A 5,802-nucleotide genomic window follows, 5' to 3' on the forward strand; every position below is an offset into this window, starting at 1 on the left:
ATGGGCATCATGAAGGTCTCGTCATTAATTTTGTTGGAAAGGGGAGAAATTGTGCTTTACAATGGTATTGATATTACAGTTGATCTGGAAGATGTACAAAAGTGAGTTAGTTTACGTTACCTCCCCATATGATTTGTCCTCTTCGAATAAACCTATTTTCCTCACCCTGATTGGCTTTGGGGTCTGTGTTATTAAAGATTAACATCAACTGCTAACACCGGTGACCACCTCAGCCATGATTATTTTAATGGAATGCCTTTATCTCTGTGCATAATTGTGTTTAATATTTCCATACTTGAAATAAAGTTTGGAGAGCAGTAGATCAGGCGCTCAACCAGTTTAAGAAGATCCAACCCCCAAATTGTATGAGTGCTAGGAAGGAATAGGTGGGACCTATTTTAAATATAGTAATCTGTGCCATACAACCATTACATTAAACATTTACAGTGGTTAAAACCATTATCTCTCAAAGTGCAGGAGTTGGAGTAGAGGTTGGGGTTGGCCTTGAACTTTAAATAATGTTAATCTGAGCTGCCACCACTGTCGTGTCCACTGCCACCTGCTACTGTCTCTCTGTGGCCTATACCGTGTCTGCTTTCACTGACCGGCCTGTGCTCTCAGACACACCCCCTGCAATTCTCCTTGAATAGGCCCTCGCTCCTTAAGCACACGCACGCACGCACGCACGCACGCACGCACGCACGCACGCACGCACGCACGCACGCACACACACACACACACACACACACACACACACACACACACACACTTACTTCAAAAGATTCAGTTTCACACATGTGCAACAGGTGGCTCTGTGGCGCAATGGATAGCGCATTGGACTTCTAGGCTTGTGAATGCGAGGTGATTCAAAGGTTGTGGGTTCGAGTCCCACCAGAGTCGAATTTTTTTTTACAGGAAAATGTACAAAGGAAAATATCATACTGGAAGACAAAATTATCTTAGTTACTCTTTTGACAAATTTTTGTTGTTAAAAGTATAGTATAACATTTAGAAAGAGACTTGAGTAAGGCTAAATTCTGATATGTATATTTGGCTAAATACATATATTTCTCAACGATCTAATAAAACACTTATATTTGTGTGAGCTAAATTTAACATTCAGTGCCTTCGGAAAGTATGGAGACCCCTTGACTTTTTCCACATTTTGTTAGGTTACAGCCTTATTCTAAAATTGATCAAATCATTTTATTCCCTCATCAATCTACACACAATACCCCATAATGACAAGCAAAAACAGGTTTTTACAAATTTGAGCAAATTTATTACAAATAAAAAACTGAAATATCACATGTACATAAGTATTCAGTCCCTTTAATCAGTACTTTGTTGAAGCACCTTCGGAAGCGATTACAGCCTCGTGTCTTCTTGGGTATGACACTACAAGCGTGGCACTTTAGGCCTCCTGAGTGGCACAGCGGTCTAAGGCACTGCATCGCAGTGCAAAATGCATCACTACAGTCCCTGGTTTGAATCCAGGCTGTATCACATCTGTCTGTGATTGGGAGTCCCATTGGGCGGAGCACAATTGGCCAAGCGTTGTCCTGTTTAGGCCGGGGTAGGCCGTCATTGTAAATAAGAATAAATAAATAAATAAAACAAAAAATAACATCTGTATTTGGGGAGTTTCTCCCATTATTCTCTGCAGATCCTTTCAAGGTCTGTCAGATTGGATGGGGAGCGTTGCTGCAAAGCTATTTTCAGGTCTCTCCAAAGATGTTAGATCGGGTTCAAGTCCGGGCTCTGGCTGGGCCACTCAAGGACATTCAAAGACTTGTCCCGAAGCCACTCCTGTATTGTCTTGTCTGTGTGCTTAGGTTCGTTGTCCTGTTGGAATGCGAACCTTCGCCCCAGTCTGAGGTCCTGAGTGCTCTGGAGCTAGGTTTTCATCAAGGATCTCTCTGTCCTTTGCTCCGTTCATCTTTGCCTCGATCCTGACTAGTCTCCCAATCTGTGCTGCTGAAAAACATCTCCACAGCATGATGCTGCCACCACCATGCTTTATTGTGTAGATGGTGCCCGGTTTCCTCCAGACGTGACACTTGGCATTCAGGTCAGAAAGTTCAACCTTGGTTTCATCAAATGTATCCGTTTTTTAAATTTGTAATTTGCTAAAATTTTCCAAAACCAGTTTTCACCTTGTCATTATGGGGGATTGTGGGTAGATTGATGAGGGGGAAACAATAATTTAATACATTTTAGAATAAGGCTGTAACGTAACAAAATGTGGAAAAAGTGAAGGGGTCTGAATACTTTCCAAATGCACTGTATATTTCTCTCATACTTTTCCTTCAGTTTGGAAGAAATGTATTTGTTCAAAACTGTTCAACTATTGTCTTTCTCTCTCTTTGAGTCAACTACTCACCACATTTTATGCACTGCAGTGCTAGCTAGCTGTAGCTTATACTTTCAGTACTAGATTAATTCTCTGATCCTTTGATTGGGTGGACAACATGTCGGCTACACCATGTGTGTGTTTTAATCAATTATTTTGTGACGTGATTATATTTAGTGTAGTTTAATCTAAAAAGGAGAACTTTTTAAAAGTTTTACAAATTTTATTTTTATGAAATTCAATGAGGATGGTCCTCCCCTTCCTCCTCTGATGAGCCTCCACTGCCTCACAGGTAGATGATTATAGTTTTTGGACTAAAAGTGTGTCTGCAGACAGCAGTTTGTGTGAAAATGGAACCGAAATGTCCATCACATATGTTTTCCTGAAAATTCACATAAATATTGACCTTTGGAGGATTGTCTGGGACTTTGGGTTTAGCCAGCAAGGCCTCAATTAAGGATATTATAACTTTTAGTCTGTACATAACATGGAAGAGTTCTAGGCAGTAAAGGGTAACTTCTTCAAGCTGCAGGACTGTGAAAAAGTATTTGCCCACTTTCTAATTTTCTCTACTGTTGCATATGGTTAATACGGAATGTTATCAGATCTTCAACCAAAACCTAATATTAGATAAAGGGAACTTGAGTGAACAAATAACACAACAATTACATACCTATTTCATTAATTTCATAAACAAAGTTACACAACACCCAATGTCCCTGTGTGAAAAAGTAATTGCCCCCTTACACTCAAAAACTGGTTGTGCCACCTTTAGCTGCAAAAATAGAGAAAATCAGAAAAGGGGCAAATACTTTTTCACGACACTGTATTTCCACTTTGAAGCAAGTCTTGACTCATTTGAGCTTGAAATAAACAAAAATCCCAATAAACGCAATGTAACGTTGAAACAAGAAAGCCAAACACCCAATGACAAAAGATAAGTTAAACACACAAAAAGAGAAGAACACACACCAGGTTCTCCTTCTCGATGTGCTGCTGCTCACGCTGCCTATTGAGGGCACTGTGGTAGAGGAGGACAGGGGGACTCCCTCATCCTCCATTGGATCTCCTACGGGAGCTACTAGTGCTGCCTGGTCGCGAGTGGGTCGAGGGGCGCGACAACTGGTGCAGCAGCATTTGGTTCTCCCAGTCGGTCTGCCGCACCTCGTCGTTGCTAAAGGAGTAGTTCTTCCTGGTACTGCCTCCACTAGGGCAGACGATGGCCAGGCAACTCCCCAGGCGACTAAGGAAGGTTTCAGAGAGAGGAGGGAGAGATGACAGAGGAGAAAACAGCAGATTAACATTTTGTAAGTTAGCTATGTCATGACTCTCCTGTGAGGATCCAAAAATCAGGTTTACAATGGATCAGCTTCTACCAGACTCCTCTCACCCGCAGAGGTGTCTGGTAGAAGGAGGGATTGATGTGGGGGTTTTGGGACAACTCAGGCCCGGTCGTGAACTGTATGCAGCAGAGGACTCTTTTGGTCTTTAGTATTGGTGATTGGAATGTGGCTTTATTACGTGAACACTGGATCAATATTCCTAACATCCGAATGTGTGGAATGATGAGAGGAAAACTAATGTCTATTTTGTGATGTCATTAAAAATGGTATAAAAATATTATAACGAAAATATTGTAACTTGAACAGTATACACACGGTTTATGTCAGGATTTCTTCCTGAAATATCAAAGATGATTAGAGTATTGTTTTTAAGATAGGAATGTGATTTTAGATTTCTAACTAGATCATAGTTTTGATGATACTTTGCCCCAGTAAGTAGCCACCGCCAAGGGAGCTCAGAGAGCGTGTCAGCATGATGGAACAGCCCCTTTTTACCAGAGTGTATAAAGGATGAGTTGATAATTAACATATCAGACCCGAAGGACTCAAGCTGCAGCTTAGGCCTCCACAACCCTGAAAATCAACACGAGGTGAAGACGATAAGTAGCCTCTCTAACAATCAATGTTACGGCTGAGTAGCTGTTCTAAAAACTGTATCTATGAAAGGGAATTTAAGTAGGACCATCCTGTTACTCTCTTCAAACCATCGTCGGCTACACTGCTCTCATTACCCCACTGGGGATCATCGACACGGCTTATTAGCTGTCCTCAGAGGACCACTCTTCCAGAACGAGTGAATGTAAACACCACCCTGTTAGCTCTGCTTTAGATTACAGTACAAGGCATTGAAGCCATGGACAACTAAGAAGGACATTGTGACCTCTTGTGGACAATCAGAGCCTTACACTTAAGAGCTCGGTGGAAGGCCCAACGGAACCCTTTTCATAAAGGCCTGGGTCGATCAGAAATAAACAACGAAGGAAGACATTCAAACACGTATAGACATTAATTATTTCTTACCCCAAACGCGCGGCAGTTCAGGGGCAAAGTATTAGGATTACTGTGAGCGTAGTTACAAGTGTATAAGTGTTGTATCTCTTTCTTTCTCCCTTTCCCCTTCTCTACTCCTCCCTCTTTTGATAAACAATCAGTCATGTTGTTGCTAGTCTGATAGGGACCTGTTTCCATCATATTAAGTTTCTAATCAATAATCTATACTGTGCGTATCCTGCGTTATTATTTAGTTAGTTAGTAAATAAATAATTAAATCAATTTGTGTGATATGGAATGATCAGTAAAGCTGCCGTTTGTGCATATGCAAAGAGTATGCGACATTCATAATTTTAAGACTGATATGAGGTAATGATTAATAAATGACTGTTATCAATATACATCTTATGTATCATCTAGAGTTTATTCGGGAGATGGTAACCCGGTAAACAACTTCTTCTGTGGTGCCCCAAATCCTAATGAGTTCATTATTACATTATTAATTTAATCGAGTAACAATTAAACCTAGTCAGTTGTTTCGATACATAACAGTCATCAGATTAATATAAAAACACATGTAAACCGCTACTTGCTCAGATAGCTCCAGTCCTCCTGGACTGACCCTTTAACAGTATTATAGACACTTTGTCCTGGGATTTCTATGATCTTCTCCGTAGAAGACCCCCTTACCTTCATTAGTGCAAACCGTAGTGTAACGGCTGTTGTCGGGAGAAAGAGAGGACCAAGGTACAGCGTGGTAAGTATTCATTGTAATTTAATAAAGAATGAATACTTTTAAACAAAAACAATACACGACAAACGAACAGTCCTGAACGGTGCAACAAAACACAGAACAGAAAATAACTACCCATAGTGGGAACACAGGCTGTCTAAGTATGATTCTCAATCAGGAAAAACAATTGACAGCTGCCTCTGATTGAGAACTAAGGTCAGAACGTGACACGTAGCTAAATATTTTGCTAAGAAAACGAGTGTTTCTTATTAGGTGCCTCATTTCAGCCCGTTTGCCTCCGTTTGGTTTGTAGTGAATTCAACCCAGGTGTTTCACTGCTGAGCTGGGACAAATAGCTGGACCCTGTCCGAATACTCTTAAAA

At 40.9% G+C, this 5,802-nt stretch overlaps 1 non-coding gene across 1 annotated transcript; it reads left to right on the plus strand.

Moving 5' to 3' along the window:
• Positions 1 to 808: 808 nt before the first annotated feature.
• trnar-ucu (transfer RNA arginine (anticodon UCU)) lies at positions 809 to 900 on the plus strand. Its single transcript is given in 2 exon segments — positions 809 to 845; positions 865 to 900. It is a non-coding gene; the product is annotated as a tRNA-Arg (tRNA).
• The last annotated feature ends 4,902 nt before the right edge of the window (positions 901 to 5,802 follow it).

This window comes from Oncorhynchus nerka, linkage group LG18 (genome assembly GCF_034236695.1).
Source record: "Oncorhynchus nerka isolate Pitt River linkage group LG18, Oner_Uvic_2.0, whole genome shotgun sequence".
NCBI classification, from domain to species: domain Eukaryota; kingdom Metazoa; phylum Chordata; class Actinopteri; order Salmoniformes; family Salmonidae; genus Oncorhynchus; species Oncorhynchus nerka.